The following is a 16,098-nucleotide window of genomic DNA, read 5'->3' on the forward strand; positions in this document are numbered from 1 at the left end:
ACATCATTAACCCAAGAAAAACAGCCCAGTACTGCATACACATGCATGCATCACTTCCTTGAGCTGCACTTGTATTAAAACTGTGACTGAAAGTTGCTTATTTGTTTATATACAATTAACCCTGTGGTGTTCTTTGATCATTTTAGACTGAAAAGAAATCCAATTTCATTTTTTTTTACATTTGTACTTTATCAGAATGATACAAAACTTAGTGACTTTTTGGCACTTACTATATGCATACATGGGGAAAAATTCATGGACATGATTAGAAAAAAAAAAACATTTGTGATCTTCTCTCTCAAATTTACCCAAAATAGAAAATGAAATTGAAATACAAAAAAAAAAAAAATACAAAACATTGTAGCTACAAATTAGCAAAGTAGTACTTGGTAATGTCTTTATATATATATATATATATATATATATATATATATATATATATTATATATATATATATATATATATATATATATATATATATATATATATATATCCAAATGCAAAACATAACAAAAGTAAGTAATTAGTCTGAAAATATTTTTATAAGGAACTAGGCCAGCGATTCTCAATTCCAGTCATCGCGCACCCCAGCTCTTCATATTTTGCATGTCTCTCTGTTAACACACCTGATTCAGATAATCAGCTCAGTAGAAGTGAGCTCCGTGCATGAACTGTGTTCTGATTGACATGGTCTCTACACAGTGTTCATTGCTCCCTCCTCCCTGAGCAGTTTACTTCACTTCGGAACATTAATTCACGGATTTGCGCTGCGCAACATCTTCACACATGGACAAATGTGACATCATATACTTCTGTAAATAAATACAATTTAAATTCACACCTCGCACACTTCAATGCACTTTGAATGAAACATATACGTTCACTTCGAACTGGAATCATGGTGGAATATCCTGTGATGTCCACTCCGCAGGGCACTTACGTTCGAATAGAACAGACGTCTGAAGCGATAAGAGAAACATACAAAATGTGTAGAGCAGGGGAGCGTGAGGACTGGAATTGAGAACTGCATACTGGCATCTAGTGGTTAAACCATCGTATATCATATAATTTTATATATATTTCTACCACCAGATCTGCCTTAAATACATTTGTTATTTTTTTAACTTAACTGTATTATTGTATAACTGTTTTAGTCTATATTTACAAAAATGCAGCATATTTTAAGGTGAATATTGTCTATTGCCATTTAATACCATCAAAATTAAAATATTAAAGAATAAATATTATTAAAACAAAATATAGTACTTTCTTTAAAAAAAAAAAAAAAAAAAAATCTCCTTATTGTCCTCATATTTTTGGCCTCAGAGTGTCACAAGTGTGAGGAAAACCAGAGGGTTAATTATATTATTTGTGGTTAGATTATGTTCAAATTTTCAGATAATGCACAACATTTTGAAATATACGTATATGTACCAGTACTTTAGCAGAAGCACAAAAGAAAAAGTGTTGTTGTCCCCCCAAACTACCCCCCCCCCCAAAAAAACCCCCCCCCCACAAAAAACAAAAACAGGATTCAGCATGATTGAGTAAATGATTCAATGACTCACTCATAAAGACATAAGCTACTACTAAATATTGTAGAAACTTAATTTTCTGTAAAGTTGCTTTGCAATGATTTGTATCGTAAAAAGCGCTATACAAATAAACTTGAATTGAATTGAATTCCGACACATGACTGTCTTTATAAGTGAGTCATTTAATCATTTACTCAATCATGCTGAATCTTGTTTTCCAATTCATCATGTCTCATTTTCTTTCAGATTCACACCTCACTAATAAACGGCCATCCCAGTGTGGACGATCCAACGCCCACATTACTCAACTTCACCTCGGCATGCTATATCCGCCTGCGGTTCCAAAGGATCCGCACACTAAACGCTGACCTCATGACCCTCGCACTCAATGACCCCCGAGACATTGACCCCATCGTCACCAGACGGGTGAGTGCCTCAGATGGAGCTGGAGATACTAGAGTGCTAGTGTGCTAGTGTGAGAGGGGAAATGTGTTGTCATCGCTCAGTGCCATTCATATGCCATCTGTGTGTGTGTGGATGTTTGGAGCGGGCGCTGCCCGCCCCCTCCATTACCAGCCTCTCCTCCTCAGACAGATGGGTTTTAATTAAAATCATACAGTAATTAACAAATCAGCCCTCTCTTTCCCTCAAAGACGCCATATCACACGCCTCCACCCGCCCACTTCCTCCTACAAACTCATTAACGTGCTGATTGACCTGTTTCCATCAAAGAGTAGTTGCATTGAAATGCAAGATTATGTTTCTCACGTGCATTGAGCAATTTGGATAAATGAACCCAAAGTATTTAGTTCAAAGAGTAATTTTGGTTACATTGGTCTCATATGATTATGAGGCTAATTTAAAGGTGATGTGTGTAATTCTCATATCAAAGTGTATTGTTGTGAGTTTGGTAAATTGACTTACCCAGGAAGACTGTGGCTTTGTGGCACTTTAAAATCATTGATCTGTTTAAGCATCACAACCAGCTTCACACATGCTGTATGCATTTAAAGTATAGTATAAAAGTGTGCTTGTTTATTCAGTGATGGAATAAAAGGAAAAAACATAAAAGCGCATAGTTAAAAAGTATTTAATTGCAGCGAGGGCCATAATTTTTTGCAGTAGTAACAATTGGTGAAAATGAAATAATTTAACCTTAGTCCAGCACAAAGTGCCCATCTAGGGTGAACACTAATCACCATAACAGTGACAACTTCAATAACTTTTGCACACATACTGTTTGTTGAGGTCTTACTGAGATCCTACCAGCATCCAAATGACAACACATGCTGGTCCCCCAGCACACCAGTGTCCCATGATGGTGACCAGCAACCAGCGACCGAAGCTGGTACCACTCTGCAAAGCATACCTTATGCTGGTGACCAGCTGGGTTTTTCAGCAAGGTAACAGTTCACATCTAGATAAATTCCTTATTTTGATTTATATATTTAAAAATATTTTGGCAGCTTCAGGGAGAAAGCGGTTCACAAACTCCTACTTTCATTGTGTTAAGTGTTTGTAACTGAATTTGTAACTGAAAAGCAGAAATGTTCATAAAGTTTAACTTATAGATACTTTGCTTCCAAGATTCCCAGTGCCATATCAGAACCTCTCAGTTCAGACCACAAAAGGTCTGCCAAGTAAAATAATAATAATAATAATAATAATAATAAAAAAAAAAAAAAAAAAAAAAAAAAAAATAATAATAATAACAAAAAACATGAATAAACCATCAGCAAACATGCTTCTGTAAATATTTAAAATAATAATAATAAACTTCAGATGGTAAAGTGTAGGAAACAGACAACAGTTAGTTTTGTTCCTTGTTTCTTGTCTAGCGGATGCAGTAATTAACTTATGTATTACAGTAGAATTTGAGGTTAATGTGATTGTATTGCTTTTGTTTTTCAGTATTACTACTCCATTAAGGATATATCAGTAGGAGGCATGTGCATCTCTTATGGTCACGCTAAGGCCTGCCCTCTCAACCCTTCCAACAAGGTTTGTCATCTGAAGCTAAATAATTTTTATCTTCAAATGATTTCATATGTCCACTGAGCTTTCATATTACTTGAGCTTTATCATTAAGTTGTTAATTAGAGACTAATTATTTTTGGCCGTTATAAAGAATGCACTCAGAACAGTTCTGAATCAATAATGAAATAGTTGCATTGTGTCTTATATGATCAAAATGCTGTATTTTTTGGTAAAATATTTTGTGTCTGCGTAATAGTCTGTGTAATAGTGTACTACCACTATCATCAAAACATCCATAGAGTTTTTTTTCTTATTTCTTTTTTTTTCTTCTTTAAACAACACAAAATTTCTAGCACATTTTAAGATAACTTTATGAAAATAATCTGAAGACATCTACAGGGCAAAAACTTGGATAAAGATACACAATTTGACACAATTTCAATAGATGAATAAGTTTCATTTGAACTGTCCCTTTAAATTTTGAGCACCAACCAGCCATGAACATATCATTATACAAAAGTTGCAGAAACTTGTAGGTTTCTTGTCAAAAAATAGAAAATTAAAGGAATGAAGAAGGAGATGGATAAAGAAAAATAGTTTAAAAACCGGAATGAATAAATTTGATTTATTTATTTATTTAAATAGCATTTAATATGACTCTCCTGACCTCAGCCTTTAAAAACATTCGTCAAAATCAACTTTTTACCATTTTCTAGTTTATGTATGACAATAAGTCAATGCACTGAAAGGCTGTAAGGAAAGTGTAAGCACATTCATTAAATTCATTCACAATATGTACACATTCATTCTTAATCTTAGCTAATATGCTGAAAATAAGTCTTTTGCATTTCTGTAAATGACTGTTGGTTCTTTAACATTTCTTTAGTAACAGTTTTTTTTTAAGTCAAATATTAAATGTTAAGCCGCTTACTTACTCTTTCATCTCACTTTTTGGTGATTAAAAAGGAAGTTTTATGTTGAATTTCATGCTCCACTTAAGTTCCCATTAATGGTAGTACCCGCCTTTTTATTTGATTGTCCATCTCAGTCATTTTGACATTGACAAGTGCTGTTAGACCACTGATCTGCTCAGCACAAAAATACAGCTATTATTAGGCAATTGTTTCACCATTTTTATTATACACATTGGAGTAAGCCTCAGTGGTGCTCACAGCTTGTGCTTATTCTGCTCTGCATTGTGTTTGCCATCTCAGATTGAGTTTTAATTGGGAAGGCATTCTCAAAACATTTCTGAATGACAAACAGTTGGTTTGACTGGCTGTTTGTTTTTGACATCAGAAATTCAGCTGTGAGTGTGAACACAACACTTGTGGCGAAAGCTGTGACCGCTGTTGCCCTGGTTACAACCAGAAACCCTGGATGGTGGGGACCTTCCTCACACGCCACGTCTGTGAAAGTAAGAGGTCTTAACAATGTCCCACAGAGCATGCTTTTGTCCTATTTAGGTGCATATAAACATCAGTTCATGTTATATGACATCTGAGTGACTATCTATATCATAGTCACACTATTTAACAGTAAATACATCTTAATATGAATTCCACAACAGTTAGTTTGGGCCTTTCAGTCTGATTGGTAAATTCATTAGCATTTCATTTTCATAGCATACCAATTAACAGTACAGGGACTCTCCACTGTTTGTATTACTTTGCTTGCCTCTGTAAATTCTTCATCAAATGTAGAACCTATTCAAACAATATGCAATTTCAGTGTCTTTATAAACACTGAAGTGAGTCATTGAATTATTCACTCAATCAATTTCTTAAAAAACATAAATTTTCCAGGAATTAACCAGATGATTAAAGTTTAGGATTAATATGTCTTAATGAGCGAATAACTGAATTGTTTGTTATATCGGTTGTTCAAAAATACACAATTGTTCAGGAACAAAATTACCAGTGTCTTTATGTGGAACTGTTTTTATTGGTGAAGCAACAACCACAAAGTATAAGTCTAAAATTTAAGTTATGCAATATTACTAGATTATTTAACTACTGTATTAAAGAAATATCACTCAATCTAATCGCCTTCTTGTTACTCCATTTTTACTTCTTGTTACACCTTCTTGTTATTCCATTCTGGAGCGACCCAAGCTGCAGTGGCTGGCCTTAATGGGACATTTTTGAATTAGTAACTGTTATATAATTATGTGATGTCTTTATTTGCCAGAGTGAAACTGTCACAGTAAATCAGAGGAATGCTATTACAACCAGACTGTGGCTGATGCTAAGCTGAGTTTGAATATTCATGATGAATATGAGGGAGGAGGAGTCTGCCTTGGTTGCTCTGAAAACACAGGAGGAATAAACTGTCAGTCATGTTTAGATGGCTACTACAGACCAAGCGAGGTGAGTGTCTTTATTTATATATATATATACATATATATATATATATATATATATATGGGTCAACATTATTTTAGGGCTCAGTGAAGGGAGAATCAAATGGTTTTGGTTGTGCAATTGAGCATTATGCGAATATTTTCCCAGGTGAGTCCGCACAACCCCTGGCCCTGCAGGCCCTGCTCATGTGACCTGAGAGGTTCACTGCACTCTTTATGTGTCCCAGACGAGAGTCAGGCCACTGCAGGTACTACACAATACAACACAACACAAGATCTTGCAGTAGCCCTGTTAACACATACTAAGTGTTTTTGGTGATCAGATCACTGAAATAGCATGTGGAGGTCGTTAGAAGCACATGACCACATTGCACTGTAGTGTAAACAGTCATCCTTTCTGAATGCATCAGATGGACGATGGAATAAAATGTGCCAGTGGCTTGATTAGTAATGATACTGAGCTGGTTTTGTTGAAAAATTCTGTTATAGAAGTCAAATATACCTACCATTTATAGAAAACAACAAAGCAATTTACCAAAGTGTTAAATAAGTTCACAAAGTCTGGGGTAAAAATGCAGGTAACAGTGACATATTTTCCTGCAGCCTTGATAGTTGGACCTTGAAAAATGTTGAAAATTGAAAATATTCTGAATATTTAACCTTTTCTGGATGTCATTAAAAAAATTTTAATAACACTGAGCAAAATAAGTTTCTAGGATGGTATTCATTGAAAATGTGTTGTTAACGTATAATTTATACATACTATATTATTTTTATTTCAAATGTAAATTGCTGAGTTTCATGCAGACGTGGCAAAGCAAGCTGTCACTGGACCACTTTTATGTTGTACAAGTCATATTTCCATTCATGTATGTTATAGATGATTTTTAGAATATAAAGTAACAGACCTCCTAAAATATGATTAGGTGAATTGGTTTTACCTCACTTTCATTTACCTTTGCCTAATGGAAAACTTCTGTAAAAAATGATCACAACTTACCCCGCTCTCCTGTCACTCTCATGTTTTATGGGACTAATTTGTGTGAATTGCACAGTTTATAAATAGACATTTGAAACTGCACTGGTTTCCACAGGATGTTTTTTATTTTTTATTTATTTAATTCTGGTAAAAATGTATTAGTGTTTTTAACCATGTTTTATTTTGCATTGATAGTATTGCCATTTGTTTTTGTGTGTTTGAGTAAAAGTGTTCTGTGTGTGTGTTAAGCAGGAGCTCAGGCTGTAATGGTGTGTTTTCTTGTCTCTGCAGGTTTGGCAGTGGGCTCGTGCATCTGTAAGCAGGGATACACAGGTGAGAAGTGTGACAGGTGTGTGTTTGGATACACAGGATTCCCTCTGTGTGAGAGATGCAACTGCAGCAGTGAAGGCAGCATTAACCAGGATCCCTGCCAGCCGCCCTGTGTGTGTAAGGTATGACATGTGTTACCACATTAACACTGGCCTCCCTCTCCATGATCAATGCACTAACTGCTACAGCAATACCACAACATAGGCACGGCCTCTATGACCAAAATATTACTATACTTTGTCTAATTTGATTATTTGATGTTTACTTGGAATAGTTACTTGTGCACCAATTATATTATTATTAACTTTTTTTTTTTCTTTTTTTTCTTCTTTGTGCCTGTGGCAGCTTATGTGGTCAAAAGGTTAAAAATTGCACTTATGTAAAACATTATCTCATAACTTTTGCATCGTGTTCTAGAAATGGTCATTTTAAAGAAGAACATCTTACAACACTACCTCTCAAAAAAAATTCCTCACAAACAAAAATATATATAATATATTTTATATTCTCAGAAAAAGCTTCATCATAGATCACAGCGAAAACCCGCCTCTTTTAGTAGGTTGGGGTCATGATGTTTAGATATTTATGGATGCCAATCTGTGTTTGTGAAATCTGCTGTTTACAAGATGCTTTTAGAGTTTATCCTGCATCAGCCAATTACAGAGAGTGGTTTCTAGAGCAACCGTGCAGGATGAACTTTGACACTGGTTAGGTTAAGTATTGAGATGCAGAAGATCACGCATACACAGTACAGAGAACCTGCAGCATTAATGATTTAACAAGCAACTCGTCCTAAAATCCAGCACAGAGATAACTAAACTCGCTGATCAATTCAGCGATCTTCATTTAGCTGACGAATGCCAGATATTTGATTCTCGTGAACCGCTGCATTGAGCAGTCTGATATTTGTGTATAACAACCAATTTAATACACATGGTAAGCATGAAAACTTTGCTAGATGGCCAAAAGCTCATTAAAACAAATACTCTGAAGAGCAATGTTAAGAAGCACAATGGAGAACTTCAAACAGAGGAAGACAAATTACACTGAAGCTAAATATTTACCTTGACATTTATTCATTTAGCAAATACTTTTAACCAAATAGACTTACAAATATGTTACCTACCTAATTTATACAAAAATAGCTTGGATTGCACTTTAATAATATAGAAATAAGTACTGTGATGCAGTTGCAGTGTTTGACTTGTTGCTGTTACCTCTGGCCAGGTGTCCTCCGGAAGATTGGCCAGTGCTGAGTTACAAAACAAATGCAAGAATCCAGACCTGGCCTACAATCATTATGGTCAAAGCACAGTAAATGGTCAAAATGGCAGCGAAACAAGCATTTGCATTTATCATTTTATGTAATATATATGCTGAATTTTGCAGTAAAAATCATATACTCATATATCTAAATATCATATAACTTATACAAAACACACAAATTAAATTTCAACAACCTAAAATCTCTGCATAACTTGATGTTTTTAAATAAGCACTGACGAAAACTATATAAGTTTTTGGGCTTGACGAAATTATGATGTATATACAGTTATGGCCAAAAATATCGGCACCCTTGGTAAACATGACCAAAGAAGGCTGTGAAAATCAATCTGCATTGTTAATCCTTTTGATCTTTTATTTTTTTAAAAAAATTAATCACAAAAATCTAACCTTTCATTGGATAATAATAATTTAAAATGGGGGGAAATATCATTATGAAATAAATATTTTTCTCTAATACACATTGGCCACAATTAACGGCACCCTTTTATTCAATACTTTTTGAAACCTTTATTTGCAAGTTTAACAGCTCTAAATGTTCTCCTATAATGCCTGATGAGGTTAGAGAACACCTCACAAGAGATCCGAGACCATTCCTTCATCCAGAATCACTCCAGACCCTTTAGATTCCCAGCTTCTCCTCTTCAGTTCACTCCTTTCGTTTTCTGTAGGGTTCAGGTCAGAGGACTGGAATGGCTATAGCAGAAGCTTGGTTTTGAGCTCAGTGACCCATTTCTGTGTTGTTTTTGAGGTTTGTGTTTGGATTATTGTACGGTTGGATGATCCAAACATGGTCCATTATAAGATTTCTAATAGAGTCAGTCACTTTTTGATTTTTTATCTGTTGGTATTTGATAGAATCCATGTATATATAGAAATATAGGCCCACAACATCAAAAATTCAGCAGTATATTTCATTGTACACATGGGGTACTTTTTATCCCTGTGTTCACCAAACCCATCTTGAGTGTTTGTTGCTAAAAAGTTCATTTTTTAGTTTCATCTGATCATAGAAGCCAGTCCCATTTGAAGTTAACTGAACATGCTGGAGTTTGTTTTTGGATGAGCTAGGATAATTTTTCTTGAAACCCTCCCAAACAACATGTGGTGATGTAAGTGCTGTTTGACTTTTTTTTTTTTAAGGTTTTCTGACCCCGAGACTCAGTGTCCAGCTGTGGTCCTTAGAGAGTCTTTAGCCACTCAAACTCTCCTCCTCACCGTGAATTAGGACGATATAGAGACACGTCCTCTTCCAGGCAGTTTCGTAACATATTCTGTTGATTGGAAATTCTTAATTATTGCCCTGATGGTGGAAATGGGAATTTTCACTGCTCTAGCTCTTTTCTTAAAGCCACTTCACCCATTTGTGAAGCTCAATTATCTTTTGCTGCACATCAGAAATATATTCTTTGGTTTCTTCTCATTGTGATGGATGATTAAGGGCATTTGGGCTTTGTTTTTCCCCTCATATTTATATTTCTGTGAAAACAGGAAGCCTTGGATGGATAATTTTATGTTCATAATCACCCTGGAGTGCTCAAAATTGTGAATATGAATGGGAATATAGTTCTGAGATATTTTACTCATAAGAATTTCTAGGGGTGCCAATAATTGTGTCCAGCGTGTATTTGAGAAAAACATTTATTTCATAATGATATTTCCCCCCATTTTAAATTCTTATTATCCAATGACAGGTTAGATTTTTGTGAATTTTTTTTAAATAAAAGATCAAAAGGATTAACAATGCAGATGAATTTTCACAGCTGCCTTTGATCATATTTACCAAGGGTGCCAATATTTTTGGTCATTACTGTATATATTAGGGCTGTCATGATATTAGATTTTTCATATCATGGTTATTGTGACCATAAGAATTCACAATATCGATATATCGTGATATCTATAGGGGGGGGGGTATGAGTAAAATTTTTTTTTTACTTTGTTTATAGAGTTTTTCTTTTTCACCCAGCGAACATAAGGATACTGATAAATGCAGGGCACAAGGCTCTGGCTTTCTCCATCTTCTTTGAAGCTCCTATGAATTAACAAGAGAGAAAATACTCTCAAGTTCAACAGTATGATGAATAAATATTAATGGTAACACTTTACAATAAGATGTCATTTGTTAACATTAATGTATTAACTAACATGAATGAACAATGAACCATACATTTATTACACAATTTATTAATCTTTGTTAATGTTAATAAAAATAGAGTTGTTCATTGTTCATGTTAGTTCACAGTGCATTAATGTTTACAAACACAACTTGTGATTTTAATAATGTATAAGTAAATGCTGAAATTAACATGAACTTAAATTAATAAATGCTGTGGAAATATTGTTCATTATTATTAATGTTATTTAAATATGTTAACTAATGTAATTAACTAATGTTAACTAATGAAACTTACTGAAGAATTACCGCAGATGAGGCATTAAGTGCATGGTACTGCGACAGACTTAACATTTTACAAGTTTAATGTAGCAATGTGCTCGCTCAGTTTTTCAAGATCAGTTTTAATTGTGTAACTCTTAATAGATTTGAACAAAGAAATAAAGTGTTACTACGCACAGGCTGTACTGATTGCAAATACAAAAATAAGACCTGGGAGCTCAACCAGGTACTGGTGCTGGAATATTTACATGTGGTGTTATCATAAGAGAACTGTTCATTTTAAATATAGCGGTATATCATCACACACTTAATTAACACAATTTCGATAATTGATGCTTTGAATATCACGGTTATCGTCAATACTGGTATATCGCGACACCCCTAATATATATATATATGATATTTTATGATATAAGTGATCAACCGGATTTATAACAACCTACTTTGTATTTACAAAATGTGTTCACAGGCAAATTTTCTTTATGTATTTCTCGGCATCAAAATCAGGCACATATAAGGCCTTATTTACACTGCCAGTTAAATGTGACCCAATTCTGATTTTTTTGCTCATATGTGACACAGATTGGATCTGTTCTATGACAGTGTAAACGGGAAAAAAAACGCATGCATTCAGATATTTCGAGATCGGTTTCAGACCTCATTCATATGTGGAAATAAATCAGATATAAATCAGATATGTGCCAATGCGACTGTCATGTAAACAGGCAGATCAGATTTTCTGAGGCATCGCGTTCTGTACGTCATTAAAACTGTGACAATTTGGTACTTATCCACAGTTTAAGGACGTCATATGTGACCCGTGCTGGCAAAATGAGTGTAAATTTGCACAGGCTATTTTGAGCTACAGGCAAATAAAAAAAATAAAAAAAATAAATTCTTATATTTATTTGTACATTTTCTGAGAGGATTACATTTTCTCCGCTCTCTTCTCACATATAGATATAAAATGATACAGGTAATGCATTATTTGTTTATTTCTAGGGTATTTGTTCTACTGTTTTTTTTGTTTGTTTGTTTGTTTGTTTGTTTTTTGCATCTCTTCTTATTTATAATAGCAAAGATAATAAAAAAGTAAAAAAAAAATAGCTGTATTGTGATTATTAATATAGTAATTAATAATAAGAAAAGACGGAGGACTTCACTCTCGACTTCAAATGGGTGTGACTCAGTATTTTTTTTTCCAATTCCAACAAATCATAAATCATTTTGAAGGTCTTTTTAATGGAGAATTTATTTTTTTTCCCCAAGGTTTTTTTTTTTTTTATTGCTCATTGTGACTCGTTTTGTCAGCACAAGTCACATTATTCTCAGGAGGAAGCAGACGTGACGCGGTAAATGCCAACAACGCATGCGCGATGTTTCAGATGGTATGGCAAGTGTAAACACATGAACCGGATATGGGTCACAATTGAAAGAATGTGTAAATGGGCAGCCAAAAAAATCGGATACAGGCATCAGAATTGGGCATCAAGACCAGCAGTGTAAACGAGGCCTAAAAGTCAGGAAACATGATTCCTGGCTGCATGTCAATATCCATGGACCACTGGATCTTTAGTAAGTTGTAAGGAACACTATATTGATTCCAACAACCTTTAGTTTAAACTGATTATCATTTGTTTACTCCCGTTTTGTTGGCTGCATTCATGCAGCAGTCTCTTTTGCCACTCAGTCTGGCTGAGGGGCTGTGTTCAGGCGGGAAAGTGACATCAATGCATACCCTCTATACCGCCATAGTACCCTTTGTGAGAGCATTCACACAGTTTTTTAGATTTTGAACTCTTTCGATTTTAATCACGTAAATATAGTTAACTGACAACATTTTGGATATGACCTGTTAGGCCCCTGATAGGCTTCACGGTTTCTCACATTTAGTGATCACTAAGTCTTTAAGGCACTGTTTACAGACCTACAGTAAGACAGGTTAGATGCAGTATTGAATTTGAAGTGGGTGACAATAAGGCTGTGAGGCTTACAGTCACAACCTACAACTTTCAAAACTGTTTGATGGAGTTTTTGTCTGAAATTTTTTTTGTACAGTCCATTAAACACTTCAGTCCCTCACAGCCTCATTTTCATTCCAGTCAAAAATTAAATCTGGCACAAAGGTCTGTGGCAGCATTAGCTTTCTACCGACTGCTCATCCTGAATAAGACAACCAATTAAGCAAGAAGGCAATGAATCAGAAAGGCCACCGTTCAGGTTGTGAGGAATCTCACACAAGCTTGTGGTGAAAAATCCTCAATAAATGTTGATTTTCTACATGCTCCAGAAGAAATTCTTCAAGATATTCTAAGCTGAACACAGAAAACGGTCGGCTTCATTATCTCTGGGCGGTTCAGGTGTGCCATATTCATATCTACTAAATAATTGTTCAGTGGATGCTGTCATGAACAGGACTGAGAGGAAATGGTTGGAAAGGGACAGAGGAGACAGGTTAGGACATGTACCATCTTATGTGGTGAGGATACTTAAAGACAGACAGATTACATCAGCTTGCATGAACAATGCAGGTCCAAAAAGGACAATGTCTTTCAACAAAAAGCACCATGAAGGATCTAAAGGACTTGTTTCAGTAAGAAGAGGCCTTTGGATCTGGTCTTAGTTTAACTTTGAGAGGTGAGATAATCTGATCAAGGAACAATGAAGTCCTGTGAAGACAGCAGGTGGGAATCCTGATTGATTTCAGTCTCATCGAGGGATTTTAAAAATTTCCAGCAGTAGAGAGGGGAGTGAGTCTTTTACAATAAAACATGCAACAAACCCAGTGTTTCAGCCTTTCCAAAGTAGGTGGAAGTTTGTATGAGGGACCTTCTTTCCTAGAAAGCAACAACAGCCATTGCTTTTCTATTTCTGGGTCAAAATACACAATGTAAGGTTAAAGTGTTTCTCTGACACCTCCAAATTCAGTGAAAGAGTGCAATGCTTCATTTGAAAGCTGCTCTGATCTGATCTCTCAGTATCAGACGCATATCTGATGTCGCCTCTGTTCTGTGTAAATGAAATACTGCTTGAGAGCTGCTTTAGACTTTGATGTTTTCCTGACAACTAACTTGCGTCTTTTTTTTTTCCTCGGCTGTCGAATCGTTGCAGTCTGGATATGTTTTCTCATCCTTAAATAAGATTAAAGTCTTTCAATGCACAAAACCAACTGAGAAAATAGAAAAAAAAAATAGCCAGCTCAGTTTTAACGCAGCACTACTGATGATTGAGAAGGGTTTCACAGGATTTCTCTCAGAGATCCGGATGGATGGATGAACAGATGAAGAGTGAGCAGAGGTGAAGCGTGTTTGGCGTTGCCCAGATAAGGAGGCTGTGATGGTCAGATTATAGAGGCAAACGCTCGGCTCTGTTCAGTGAAGGCTGGGCTCAGGCAGAGCGCCAGTGGAAATGGGACATTAAGAAACATCAGTAAATGACACCCACAGATGGAATGGACTCGCTCCAGCTGCTGCAGTCTGATGCCAGACTTGCCAAAAGCTGTAATATACAGAAATACATGAAAGTGTCAGAAACACTGGTGTGTGCTGACTGGAAGGGAAGAGTTCACCTGAGAGAGTTCACACAGCAGGGTTGATTGACGATCAAAATTTATGAAATATCTTCCTTGAAGATCATGAGTGTGAATCTGAACTTAGCTGGTCACAACACTCAGGAGGTTGAGTTCAGTTTAAAATAACACAGAGTTACGATTCAGAGCAATTTCACTAGTTAATCGCAAGTTTTGTGATAAATTGCATAACATACAGTATTTTACATAACGGAATAAATAAACAATTACAAAATTAAGTGTAATCCACTCTTATGAATTTAGGATAAACAGGTAAGATTTAAAATGCTTTCTTCAGTAAGATTCAGTAAGATTTCTTCAGTATATCAGTATATATATATATATATATACTGGAGAAATGATGCTGAAAATTCAGCAATCAATTACAGTTTAACAGATATTCACAGCCAGGGGCGTTTCTAGGATTTTCATTTTAGGGGGGCTCAGCCCCCAATAAGGGTATGATTAAAAAAAAATATTATTTGACTATTAGGGTAGGGTTGTATACTACTAACATTATTGTAAACCACTATTCCATTGTATTCCCTGTATTTCATATATGGGAGTAGAAGTACTGACTGAGCCATATACAACACCGTAAAAGTGTTACCAGTCACTAGAAAATTTTGAGTTGGGAATGTAGATTTTTTTTTTTTTTTGTTTTTGCAATGAGACTTCCTGATTCATTATTAGGACATTTCATGGTTATCCTTTGACGATACCACTGCTTTTTCTCATGAAATGTACTTGGAAATTGGCAGACAATTAAAACAACATAAGGGTTCCAATGACTGCAGTGAATCTTGGGAACACAGTGGTATTGTGTGTGAGAGGCGTGTCTACGTTCTATTCTCAACTGACTTGCTCATTTGCAGACCTACTCCCGCACGACAAGAAAAACATTTTGTATATCCATCTACAATGAAATATAAATTATTATTATTATTATTATTATTTTTGAGCTTTTTAGCCTTTATAATCAACAATACGGTTGGTTATACATCAAGTCACCCCCTGAAAATTTATTTCATTTCAAATCATTTAACTAACCAGCTAATATTCATTGAGAATATAGACAAAACATGTATTAATGTAATGTGCTGTTGGCAACATGTTTAATCTGTTCTATATGTATTTCTATTTATTAAAAAATAACAACATGAATTATCAATTTGCCACTTCTATAAATCAGTTACTTAAAAAAAAAAAAAAAAATCACAAATCCCTTTACTATACTCGCCTCTTACTCTAATATACAGTATGTATCATGATACACTAATGATTCATTATTACTTATTTAAAAAATATATTTAATAATACAAAACAAAATAACTCCACATGATGTTTCTCTCTCTGTGACCTTTAGTGCTTTCAGAAAATGATGTGTGTCTTTAATCATTTCTGTGCATGGTTGCATAATGTAATGCCAAAATACACAATAATATGTTTTACATTTTAAAAAGTAAATTAAAATAAATTATGATCGTTTTCTAAAGTACGTTTTCATGGGTGTAATCGCTTCATTTTTGTTGGAAGAAAAAACAACTATCACACTGTGATGAGGGCTGAAGGTGAACGCAGCGAAGACGTATTGCTATTAGATGAGAAACCGAACTGTTTATTGGTCCAGTAACATTATGTAAACTGCAATTACAAGAACTGCAC

General features: G+C 34.9%; 1 pseudogene; it reads left to right on the plus strand.

The window, feature by feature from the left end:
• LOC109113227 overlaps nucleotides 1–16,098 on the plus strand; it is a 186,710-nt pseudogene that overhangs the window by 98,484 nt on the left and 72,128 nt on the right.

Source organism: Cyprinus carpio, chromosome B20, assembly GCF_018340385.1.
Source record: "Cyprinus carpio isolate SPL01 chromosome B20, ASM1834038v1, whole genome shotgun sequence".
Classification (NCBI taxonomy): Eukaryota; Metazoa; Chordata; class Actinopteri; order Cypriniformes; family Cyprinidae; genus Cyprinus; species Cyprinus carpio.